This window comes from Nyctereutes procyonoides, unplaced genomic scaffold, assembly GCF_905146905.1.
Source record: "Nyctereutes procyonoides isolate TBG_1078 unplaced genomic scaffold, NYPRO_anot_genome, whole genome shotgun sequence".
Lineage (NCBI taxonomy): Eukaryota > Metazoa > Chordata > Mammalia > Carnivora > Canidae > Nyctereutes > Nyctereutes procyonoides.
Window position 1 is genome coordinate 10,792,550 of NW_026575144.1, and position 13,277 is coordinate 10,805,826.

Here is a 13,277-nt window from a genome sequence, read left to right on the forward strand (position 1 = left end):
TATTTCTGGTATGAAAACTGTTCACAACTCTATTTTTGTTTCTTTGTATGTGATTTAAAAATATTTTTATATTTTTTGTTTCTTTGTATATTTTCTGGCTTCCTTTAAGATTTGTTTCTTTGTCACTGGTAGCAATCAATATGATTATAATGTACCTTTGTAGTTCCTTTGTGTTTTTTGTGCATTTCAACGTCCATTGAACTTCTTGGGTCTGTGAGTTCATTGTTTTCACCAGTTTTGCAAAGTGCTCAATCTTTATTTTTTCAAATATTTTTGTCCCCCCCACTCTTGAATTCTGCTTTGAGCACTTCAGGGTTGACGTTATCCTATAGCTTATATATTCTAGTTTTTAAATTAGTCTTTTTTCTCTGTGTTTCTTTTGTTATGTCTTTAAATTTACTGATTTTTTTCTTTAATGTTTACTCTGCTGTTAATCCCGTCCTATGTGTTTTCTTTCATCTAACCCATTGTGGTTCTCATCTCCAGAAGTTCATTTTGGGTCTTTTGACATCATCCATGTATCTACTTAGCAGGTTTAGTCTTTCCTATAACTTCCTGAGCACATGGAATATAGTTATAACAGTGTTTATGACTTGTCTACTAATTCTATTATCCATGTCAGCTCCAGGTCAGCTTCTACTGATTGATTTCTTTCCCTCATTATGGATTGTGCTTTCCTGCTTCTTTGCATGATTGACAATTTTTTACTTTGCTTTTTTTTTTTTCATTTAAGACAGGGAATACTTTATTCAAACCCATCAGAGAAATGGACAGCTTGGGTCTGTAACAAAGCGCTGTGTTTTAAAGCACAGGTCAGTAATTGTATATGAGAGTATACACTGCTACGTACAAATTAACTGATCAAAGCACAACTTTTCAATGTTCAAAACAGAATAAGCTTCCCTGTAAAAGCAGCACCCCATGGCATTTTTAACTTTAATATTCCTCTCCTTCTTCTTCACTCTGTCCTTCAACAGAATCCACACCAACCTCCTCCTAATCCTTTTCCAGGGCAGCCATGTCGTCACGGGCCTCAGAAAATTCTCCTTCCTCCATGCCCTAACCCACATAACAGTGAACAAAGGCATGCTTGGCATACATCAGGTCAAACTTGTGGTCCAGGCGAGCCCAGGCCTCAGCAATGGCTGTGGTGTTGCTCAGCATGCACACAGCTCATTTTACTTTGGCCAGGTCTCCACTGGGTACCACAGTGGGAGGCTGGTAGTTAATGCCCACTTTGAAGCCAGTGGGGCACCAGTCCATAAACTGGATGGTATGCTTGGTCTTGATGGTGGCAGTGGCAGCATTGACATCTTTGGGAACCACATTGCCATGGTACAACAGGCAGCAAGCCATGTATTTACCATGGCGAGGGTCACATTTCACCATCTGGTTGGCTGACTCAAATCATCCATTGGTGATCTCTGCTACAGAAAGCTGTTCATGGTAGGCTTTCTCAGCAGAGATGACAGGGGCATATGTGGCCAGAGGGAAGTGGATGCGGGGATAGAGCACCAGATTGGTCTGGAACTCTGTCATATCCACATTCAGGACTCCATCCAATCTGAGGGAAGCAGTGATGGAGGACACAATCTGACCTATCAACCTATTTAGATTAGTGTAGGTTGGGCGTTCAATATCGAGGTTTCTACAACAGATGTCATAGATGGCCTCGTTGTCTAACATGAAGGCACAATCAGAGTGCTCCAGAGTGGTGTGGGTGGTGAGGATGAGTTGTAGGGCTCTACTACAGCTGTGGACACCTGGGGGGTAGGGTAGATGGAGAACTCTAGCTTGGACTTCTTGCCATAATCAACAGAGAGATGTTCCATCAGCAGGGAGGTGAACCCAGAACCAGTTCCCCCTCCAAAGCTGTGGAAAACCAAGAAGCCCTGAATACCCGTGCACTGGTCAGCCAGTTTCTGAATTCGGTCCAAGACAAGGTCAATGATCTCCTTGCCAATGATGTAGTGCCCCCGGGCATAGTTATTGGCAGCATCTTCCTTGCCTGTGATGAGCTGCTCAGGGTGGAAGAGCTAGAGGTAGGTGCCAGTGTGAACTTCATCAATGACTGTGGGCTCCAAGTCTACAAACACTGCCCTGGCCACATGCTCCTCCCCCAGTGGTCTTGTCACTTGGCATCTGGCCATTGGGCTGAATGCCGTGTTCCAGGCAATAGAGCTCCCAGCAGACATTGCCAATCTGGACACCTGCCTGACCCACGTGGATGGAGATGCATTCACGCTCATTGCTGCTTTGCGGCTGCTGGGCAGATGGCGGAGAAGAGGAGAGGTTGTTGCTTCTTACAGCGCGACTCTTAGGCGGTTGATATAAGAGAAACTGCCGACAATTTTTTACTTTGATAGATTGCTTAACATTATGACTTTTACCTTGGTTGTTGGATATTTTTATATTCCTATCAATATTCTCAAGCTTTATTCAGGAACACAGCTAAGTTATTTGAAATAAGTTTGATCCTTCTTTAAAAAAAAAAAGTTTGATCCTTCTGAGTCTTGCTTTTAAGCTTTATTAGGTGGGATCATAATAGCATTTAACTTAAGGTTTATATTCCACACTATCCAGAAAACCTAGGACTAAATGCCTATTTTAAGGTCTGTAAACTTAATTACATTTACAAAATCCCTTTTATCAGGTAATATAATGTAGTCACAGTTTTCTGGGATTAGGGCATGAACATCTTTGAGGGGTTGTCATTAGGCCTCACACGATTCATCCTCTAGTGTCCCTTCCCCCAGATTCATGTCTGTTCCACACGCAAAAGATACAGGAGTCCATGAGGCTTCCCCTGATGTTGCACCATCAAAAATATCACAAAGATTGGAAATGCCAAATAGGTGCTGCCTTCCCCCAGCCTCCCAGAAGTCCAGAGCAGCCTCTGCTCCAGCATTACTCCACTCTTGCTGCTCTTACAACTGCCAGCAGTACCACATTGCCAAAACCAGAAATAGAAGGTTCTCCCTTCCTTCTGTGTCCTGATCTCTCTCGGGCCTCTTTCCTATTGGCAGTACGTAATGGTTTCCAGTCACTAACATAGCCTGCCAGTACACTGTCTACAAAGATGAGTGTGGGACTAGGTGGTCTGGCTGCACTCACTTCTCCTCTTCTGTTAGATTACAACCAGTGGGAGCAATGCACAAGGAGCAATAGCCAAAGTGTGAATGAAGAACCAGTTGTAGTAATCAGTGGGCAACCCCCACTGAAGAGTTGCTAGAATCTGGATTGCAGTGGATGAGGCCTGAGGATAGTGTGGCATTTGAAGAGGGTGCCATTAGGCCGGTTCTGCGAGAGTTGGGGAAACTGCAAACAGGCTTCAGTTACTGCAACGGGGATGGCTTGTTGCTTCCAGGGTGGAGAAGCATTATGGGGTGAAGCTCACAAGAACAGCAAGTGGACAGGAAGCAAGTAGGAAGCAGGGAGTCCCCTCTTCCACATGCCTTGCAGTCTCTGTGTAGATCCCCTATTGGCAGGGCCCAATGGGGAGCAGCTGGCAAAGCAGAAAAGGATTTTGCAGAGAACCAGCCTTAGTATCAGAGAGCTGGATCTGAAAGGGTGAGTGTGTGCAGCAGAGAGATGAGAGCCTAGTGGCTGGCACACCTTGCACATGGGTTACCCTGAAAGTACAGAGGTAATGCCCATGACTTTCAGTCCAGTGACCCTGCAGACACTGGCTTGTGAATGTTGGTCCCTAAGTGAGTCTATTAGCCACTCTTCCAGGAAAGAGAGAGCCCAGGATACAGGGAGAGCAGAATAGCCCTCTCTAACATACCTCCACATGGGGAGAGAGCATGGAAGTCCTTTGCCACTGAGCCAGAACTGCAACAGGAAAGGAAGAACAAAACCCTCCCTTCTTCCCTCCTCTCCTTCCCTCCCCAGTGGCACTTGGCTCAAGCATGTGACAGTTGCTGAGCATGGTGGTTGTACACAAGGACCTTTCAACTCTGAGTAAAGATACAACTTGTGTCATGAATGTGGGCTGTCTGGAGGTAACATGGCTAAAGGTGTCTTCCGTGAAAAATACAAAAATTGAATTGCAATTCCCCATCAGATATGTATGTGTGCACACAACTGCTCAATCTGATGATGAAATTCTTCCTGAGAGAATTTTCTATAATACAACTATTATAAGGAATACTGGATGCAATGCAAATTTACCCCCTACACTGCACAGAATAAATCTTTCTTGAGAATGTGTAACTCAGATGAATAGTCAATCACCTCAGGCCTCAGACATTTTTCTATGTATGAGAAGTTTTCTCTGAATTAATTCTTGCCTCTTTCCACAAACATCAGAAGTTACCTACAGAATTGTACAACACCAAGAGTGAACCCTAATATGAACTACGGACTTTAGTTCATAATCATGTATCAACAATGGTTCACCAATCATAACAAATGTACCACAATAATGAAAGATGTTAATAATAGGGAAAGTGGGTAGGTTGGGGGGGAGTTAGGGGAGGCAGATAGGATATATGGAAACTCTGTACTTTTTGCTTAATGATTCTTTAATCCTAAACTTGGTCTAAAACATAAAGTCTATTAAACCACTCAGACTGGGGCACCTGGGTCAGTCTGACTCTTGATTTCAGCTCAGGTTATGACCTTGGAGTCGTGGGATTGAGCCCCATTTTGGGCTCCTCACTCAGTACAGAGTCTGCTTAAGATTCTCTCTCTCTCTCTCTGTCCCTCCCCCACATTCATACGTGCTCTTAAGTAAATAAATAAATAAAATATTTTAAAAAATAAAACCCTCCGACTGCAAAAGAACACTTGGGTAGGAGTGGGGATTTTGAAAAGTCTTTCTTGGGAAGATTTAAGGCCAATGTCTGAGAAACTGAGTCAAGAGAATTTGATTAATTAATAATTTTTTCTACTTATAAAAGCTTGCTTTCAACTTTTTTTCCTATTGCTTTTAAAGTCAAAATGCATTTCCTGAACAATTGTCACCACTATGTCCTAGAGTCTTTGATTTCTTATCATGGCATCATGATGAGGATTCTCCAGAAAGGTCTCACCTCCCTTGCTTCATGAAGGTACACAAGCTCCTCACCAGGTAATTTCTGAGACTGAGGGACCATCATCTCTCAGACACGTGTTGTTTAAACACAGCTGTAGCTGCCAGCTATCTGCACTTGAACAAGAACTTCATGAGGTTTGAAAACCTTTGGAAATCAAGACCAAGAGTGGGTAGAGCTTTTTTCCAGACACTGCTGAGGTTGAATTTTTTAGACTCCTTCCAAAATATGTCAGTATTCTTCCCCAAATCCAAGCCACCGAAGGCCTACTAGGTTGTCTTAGGCATCGGTCTCTGATCTTGGGCCTCGGTTCTGAAAGTTTTGTCAAACATCACCTTTTAAATGTAAATAGCAAAGCTGTAGAGTCAAACTTTCCTTTTTGATGAAGATTCTCTCTTTGACCAAACTCAATCAGCTTCTTCAGAATCTTCTTCCCAACTAGTCCTCAAATTTTGGACGTCTTTGTTCATCTCTGCATTGTCCAATTTTAGCAAGAATCCTGCTCGGTCAGGTTGGGGCTTCTCTGTCCCCACCAGGTGATGTCTGATGGCCTATCCAGCCCTCAGCAAGAACCCTGTTGGGTCAAGTTAGCCAGAATCCTTCCTTACCCTGATGTTTCTCCTCCTTTTCCATTCACTGGCCTCCCCTCCCTGCCCTGCTCCTTCCCTGTAAGTTCCCACTTTCTCTGTCTTATTCAGAGTTGGGCCCCATCACTCTCCCAGCTGCAAACCCCACTACAGTGGTCTCTACACCTATTACACTGGGCCTCCAGAAAGTCTTGCCCTGGACATCATGTCCCCCCCAACCCCTCCCACCCATGTCATCCTCCAGCTGGAGTGTGGGTGCCTGACCATCTGCTGCCCAGTCCTACCTCTCAGCCCCTGCTCCTAAGTCAACAGCATTTATTTTCCAGACTAAAACTTTTCCTCAAACAAACCAAACCACAAGCACACACACATCGCCCAAAGTATTTTTATCACCATAGTGCTGAAAGAAATAGATGGAGATTTATTGAGGTGCCTATATGAATTGGAACAATGCATATAATCCCCATGCATGAGATCACTTAGAAGGAAGCTGCAGGACATTATGTGCCTATTAAATAATGGAAAATGAAATGTGCGCTGTAAAAATAAGCCTTTCAGCAAGATAAATGAGATCATTTTCTTGGAAAGAACTCGGCCAGGAGTGGAAAAACTTCCACCCTCCTTCACACATGTGAGGATGTCAAAAGGCCAGAGGCCAACACGTCCTACGTGCATTCACTAAGGCTGTGGGGTTGGGACTACCTTTCACTCTCGAGGAGGAAGAGAGAAGTGTAGAGAATTCTGCCTCCCTTGCATCTCAACTTTCTGGGCACTGCCCACAGTCTTGCTGACCAGATAGCCCACAGGAATAAAAACCAATGGGCACCTCACTTCCCCACTCCATAAATCCAGAAACCGTAATGTTGGAAGAGGGTAGAAAACGTACCCAGAAGGGATTACTTATTAGTGTTTCTACAGCCTATAGAGCAGAAGTGGCATGCCCATCTGGAGCTCGATGGAAGAGGAAGGAGGAAGCCAAGATGGCTGGTGAGAGACAAGTGGACACGGGAAGTGTGGGAAATGGTGCATCTAACAAAAATGGGTAAATCGGTATGGGGAGCCTGTTTCCATTTGAGATTTGAGGTTACTAGAGAGTATCAATGTAAAGCCATTCTGACAGGAAATGGAAATGAAGGAGTGGATTCTTAGTGGGATTTTAGAGCTGGGCATTTGAATTTGGAAGGTACCAATTCAGATAAGCTATTGAAAAGTCAAGCTTTCACAAGATAATGAGCATAAAAAGAGAACATCCAAGGGACTAGAACCTTAGAGGAGCCTAACATTAAGACACAGAAGGAAGGAGAAACTTTAAAAGAGAGAGAGAGAGAGATGGAGATGGAGATAAGCAGAGAGAAGTATAAAGTATCCTGTGGCCCAGGGTTTTGTCCGGTGGAGGAGAATGAGATATGAATTGAATCCTGGGCTGTTTAAATCTAAAGTCCACTTTCCGCGCCATTATTTCCATAACAAAAATGCAACCCTCAACTCAACCATTCCCTCCTCTCGGGGTCCAGAGTCTTCTAGAAGTACAGAAAACCTCTGAATCTTCAGCAAAAGTGTCTGGCTGAAGGTCCCAGGTGAACAGTGGGAGTGAGCCAGCAGTTGAGGCTCAGGAAAGCAGACTCTGCACCGTTCCTGGTCAAGAGTCACAGACCCAGCAGGCAGTAAGCTGGAATTCAAGATGGGTCTCTCTGAGGCCAAAGGCCAGACTCTGTCCACAGTCCTAGGCTGCCAGAAGGAGAACCTTTAGAAGAGGAGAAGACCAACTCCTTACTAACAAGTGAGAGAGGCTTTGAGATGCTGATGAATAGTTTGAATGTGGTAAAAGGTGCCCAGTGGCTTTCAAAAGTCTAATCATGGGTGGGCAAGGGGTTATGGAGAAAGGGTGGTTCCAGAACGCACAGTTGAGAGACTTGACGATGAAGACTGAAGACGTAACATTAGTCAGTGGAGAACTCAGAGTGGCAGCAGGGACAAGGGAAAGCATTCGACTGCAGATGAGAGAGGACATCTGTTTAATAGCAGAGCATAATGAGCTCTTTGAGACTGAGATTGAGACGGGAGAACAAATTCAATTCAGTCAGCCACCAGCGAGGACCTCTGGGGGCCGGCCCTGGGCTAAGCAGTGGCGACATGATGGTGAATATACCGCAGTCCCTGCCCCCATAGGGGTTGAAGCCTGAGGGCGAGTGAGAAAGGCCAACGTGGACCACTGTAAGACAGAGAACAATGCCCTCCTTGCCACATGAAAAATGTGCTGTCTGGAGAGGGTTGATTGCCTCACGGCCCCATGCTTTACCCTCCTGACCCTGTCACTGGGAGTGCCTCCCCTTACGCTCTGGGACCCATCATGGGACTTGTCTTGTGTTGCCCAATGGGACACAACTGGAGGGTTGAGAAGGCTCACACATTTGGGCTTATTCTCTGCTTCCACCAAAAGAACATTCTGGGCTAGCCTGGAGGTAGAGAGGAGAGACACATGGCCAGGTCACCCTGATGTCCCAATGCTCCTTGACTGCAGATAAGTCTTGACTTATCTTGACTCCAAGATAAAACGGCCTGCTGAGACTCCCAAAACCCTAACCCACAGATATAAGTTAAATGAAGGCCCATTGCTCTAAGTCCTCGAATTGGGATATTTTCATACAGCCTTTTGTGCCCATACATAACTGATACACCATTTGAGTAGAAAAAAGGGAGAATTGTTTTGGTTTAGTTTGGGGTGGCAGGAATGACCGAAAAAAGAGTGAAAAAAGGGAAAGGATGCAAAGCCACACAAGCAGGATCATAAGGAGATAAAAGTACATGGAGTGGAAGGTGGGGCAGCAGTCGGTGGGGGCAGGGCTCAGGGCCGGGGCAGGGGTAGTGCGCCTGCCTGGGAGGGACCCAAAGCCACTCTTGAGAATCTTGGGTTCGTCCCCTGGACTGAGGAAGGACCCTGAAGGGACCCGGCTGCCATAGGAAGGGAGATGAGGCTTCCCAAGAGAATGGGGAGAGACAAGGGACCCATCCAGCTCCTCCCTGCAGTGCAGAGGCAGGAGCAAGGAGACCGTGGGGGAGATTTGAGGCCTGGGGCTTTAGCAGAAGATCCTACAGCCGAGGGATTTAAAGTGGGGGGTAAATCTGTCAAGGGGGGAAGCCAGGAAATTCAGCAGGGAGCTGCGGATTCATCAAGTTGAAAGAAGGCCAACAAGAAAGTCCCACGCAGAGCTGAGCAGGTGTGGGTGACGGGGGCAGAGCCCCCACACAAGGAGGGTGTAACCCGAGGGGCATCTGCACCGTGGAGCAGGTATGTGCCCCGAGCACCGTTGGCTCTGCCCAGGGCACAGGAGACACTGTCCTGGCAAACTGTAGGCCCTGGATAAAGATCTGGGGCGATTACTCCCCTGGGTCAGGTGACCCCGGGCGTCAGGACACCGGCAATTCATCTCTTCAAGATCTTTACAAGATCTTTCGCAATGAGGGAGACCAGAAAATCCAAGACCTAATGATGTCCATGTGGTAGCGCAGACCCAATCCCACTTCTCCGATGCCTGGCTCCTCCTCATTCCCCGGTGCTGGGGCCGGGCCGAGGCCTGGCGGGCGGAAAGGCCGGGGTCGGTGATGCGGGGGTAGTTTATGGCACAGGGCTCCGGAGCCTGGGTTTCACTGGAAAAGCCCTTCTTGTTCATCTTGTCCAGGGAAAATATTGCCTCCGTCCTCCGGGAGAGCTAGGTTCCGGCTGGCTGGTGAGGCCGCCCAGCATCTGGCAGGGTATTAACCGTGAGCCTTTTGGGTGGAAAAATAAAACTCTCCACCTCTCCTGCCAAAAGGATATTCAAACTGGCAGGCCTGTTTTAAATGGGGGCTAAGAGTTGTCGGGGAAAAACAAAATGTATACAAAACACGAGCTGCCCAAGAGCATGAATCCGAAGGCAGCAGGTCCAGGGGAGGGCTCGGCCAGCAACTTCGTGGCCAGTGGGCAAGTTTGGCTTGGATTTCCAGAAACAGCCTGTGGTGATGCCTGCAAGTGGAGACCTTTTCTCCCAGAAAGACTGGGGAACTCAGTTCAGATCATTTGCTTTTGGGGGTTCAAGTATTTCTCTTTTTTGCCTCCACATGTTGATGGCTGACCTGGACTGAGGCCTGGCCGAGGATATTACCCCCAAAAGGCTGGAGCTGTTGGGACAAGAGTCCACCCAATAAGACTGACTCTGCAGAGGCTGGTTGTTCACTTCATCCAGCTGGTGAGGCTAAATCCCCCAGGCTCCAAACTGTCCTTGTTTATGAATTTCTACCGTGTCCTAAAGACAGCAGGGACAAATAAGGTTTTGTAGAGAAAATTGACAAAACTACTTCTGTGCATCTAGAAGCTAGGGTAGCTTAGGGGCTGTGAGCTACCTCGGACAGCATTTCTTTCTTCAGCAAATGGCCCTGGGGTTCGGGCAGCCACCACCCCCTGATGTGGTGCAGGAGCCACACCAGATCACATCCAGGAGACAGGATGATGGAGACGAGAGCTGCACCCAGCTGCTGCCCAAGGAGACGCCCAGAGCCTGTGGCCAAGGAACAAAAGGAAATGGCTCTAACAGGAGCATCTGTGTCCAATTACTCCGGAAGAGCACAGCACTTTGGAGAGTGCATTTTCTTCCACAACACAAGTAAGAAATACAAGTGCAATCCAACAGACCCTCCCATCCAGCTTCCTCCCTGAGTCAAATCTATCACACAGGCCCCTCACACCCCAGGGTCTGCTCAAAGTCATACCCCTGGGTCCCTTCAGAGTCACACCCCCGGGTCCACTCAGAGTCATGCCCCTGGATCCCCTCAGAGTCACATCCCCAAGGGCCTCTCAGATCACACCCCCCCCCCCCCAGAGTCCCTTGAGAGTTGTATCTCCTAAGGCCAGATTCGGACAATACCCCTATCAATGTTAGAAGCCTGTGGACAGGACAGAGCACCTGTGATTCAGAAATCTAGAATGTGTATGATGGAAAGAACCCCAGTGATCACACTGTATAGTGGTTCTTATTTTTCGGAGTCAGGGACCCCTTTGAGAATCTGAAAAGAATACACGGGCCCACAAAAATGAGCACATTGTTTCAGAGTCACAGGTTCTCTGAAGCCTCACCGTGGACTGCAGGTTAAAGCCCTCTGTCTCCTTGAGACATAGATTCAGATTGAGGTGTGATGACATTACTTGCAGAGGAGGACTGGTGCTCAGTAACCCAACCCAGAGCCTTCTTTTTTCACTGCATCCATCAGCCTGATGGATTTCAGAGCCTTCAGAGGCCCAGCGGCCCTTCTGTGGAGGCCTGGAGCTTCCCTGGCCCTATGCTAACCTTGGCCTCAACCACACCTGTCTCAAGAACTCCTATCAGGCCCTGCCACCCCTCCCACCTTTATGGCTTGCATAATGGCTTGAGGTCCCAAGCCCCTAGGTAGGCAGGTCAGCGCGAGCTGGGGCTCAGACATCAGCAGGCTCATCTAGGAACCCCTGCCTCCATGAAGGAACAGGGCTTGGCTTGCAGCAAGCCTCACCGTGAGGCCTCATCTCAGGCCGGCCATAAGGGGCCCAAGAAAGTCACGAGGAAACAGTATACCACCTATGTCAGATCGCTCTTCCCTTCCGTGGACCATCGCTCCAACAGATCCCAAGGCCTGCTTAGGGACAGTGACTCGCTCTCTGGCACTAACATCCAGCTCAAGCTGAGCTCGTTTCTGAGTGCACACTTGTCTTAGGAAAGCTCCTTTGCACCCAGGTTCATGGAAGTGCAGGCTGCTCCTGCTGCTGTTTCTTTCTGTTCTGCCTCAGAGACTGTGCCAGCCAGGCTGCCACCATTTGGGGGACTGATGGACGAGCAAGAGGAGGAAGTGAACAGCTGGAGCAGCCTGCCAGCAGAGAGGCAGCCACAACAGATGCCAGCTACATGCCGACACAGCATGGCCCACAGAGTTCCTACCCCTAAGGAGCTTATAGTCCAGGGGACATACCAGTAAAGGATGCTTTTAACTGGTAGTGGGAGGGGGAATTTACTTTGTGATATGACATGATTATTAAGACCACAAAGAGAGCAGACTCCTACCCATGCCAAGGTTTACTAAAGTTGAATCCAGACAATTCGAGAAGGAGTCACCTATCAGAACTGTGTCTCAGGGAGGCAGCAGGTGGCTGAGCAAAAAAGAGCATGTGTGAGGGATGAAAGGGACACCCCACAAACCGAGCACCAGAATGGGTTCAACAGCTGCCTGTGGTTTGGGTTTGCATCTGCTACATAAGAAAAATCCTGATACAGTGAAACTGAGCAATAATTTAAGCTATAGAATATAGATGTTACAAAATGGCAGGGGGAAGAAAGTTTCAGGGAGTTTGCTCTCAGGCTGCTTTCACAGCAAGCTCACTGATAACAATAACATGTGTTAAGTAGTTGCTCTGTGCTGGGCCCTGCTGGCTTTACATTTTCACTCAGTCCTCCCAGACCTATTATTAAAATAATATTTGTGTCCTGCAGGTCCCATATTATACACGAGGGACCTGGAGGACAGAAAAGTTAAGTAACGCGTCCCATGTGATTTATTAATAAGAAAGCACTTAGACACCCAAAGTTGGTTGGGTTCATTGCTGTAGGTCATGGAAGCAATGTGCAATTGCACCCTTGACAGGGGAAATAAGTGAAGGCATGAGGGTCTTTGGGTAGGTGGTCTGGTTCTAGAAATCAGGCCATTCGTGGAATAGCATAGTCTCCTAGGTGGCACTGCATGGCCAAGGGTTCCATGGAACTCAGGGTGCTGGCCATGAGAGGAAGAACAGAGAAACTGTCTGGAAAGCAGGACCTGCAGAGCACCCTCTTGTGCCTAGGAACCCCACATGGACCCCAGCTAGTTTTGGGAGGCAGGGTATGCAAGCTGAGTGATTCCACAAGCAATCGCTGTTCTGCTTGCTGCCCAGGAACCACCCTGTCTGCCTCAGGGCATGATCAAAGTAGACCCCAATCCAGAAGAGACCCAAGGCTTGGGGTGAACAGAGCTGGTGTGCCAGAGCCTGAAGACAGAAACCAAAGTCTGTGGGTCCAGTATGTTGGGACCAATAGGGCCCTGGCCCCCAGCTCTGGCACCCTCCATGCACGTAATGCACTAGGGGAAGAGCTGAGCGGGCAGGAGGCTGGAGGGTGGGAGCTGGTACATTGCAGGGCACCCAGCATGGCCAGGAGCAGGCACCTGACACCCACTCTTGGGAATCAGGAAAATGGCAGGGCAGGGCAGCCAATCCCACTGCAGGGAGCCTACCCAGCAAGGTGGCATGTAGGAGAAAGCAGAGGAAAGTGCCCACCTAGAGCAGCCTTCAAGTGGGAACAAAGTCGCAAAATGACATCATGCCTTCTAGAGGTGATGGGCATTGTCTTGGAGATGGTGGCCAGGAGAGGGACAGGAACTGCTAGCTGTATAGAAGTCTGTGAGACTCTTCCCCACCCAACCCTGAGCACTCAAGGATGCTTTTGAAGTTGAATTTTAGAGGATCTGGCTCCTCCCTGGATTGCTCTACCCTGCTATCCAACAATCAAAACCACATAAGATTCCAGCAAGGCCATCTGGGGGCGGGTGGCAGGGGCGGGGCGATCCCCTGGGCCCTGACATTGGCACTCCCATTAAACATTGGTGAAGGCTAAGTGTAGCA

General features: G+C 47.9%; 1 pseudogene; it reads right to left on the minus strand.

Moving 5' to 3' along the window:
• Positions 1–936: 936 nt before the first annotated feature.
• On the minus strand, positions 937–9,294 carry LOC129499116 (tubulin alpha-1A chain-like; annotated as a pseudogene).
• Positions 9,295–13,277: the final 3,983 nt, after the last annotated feature.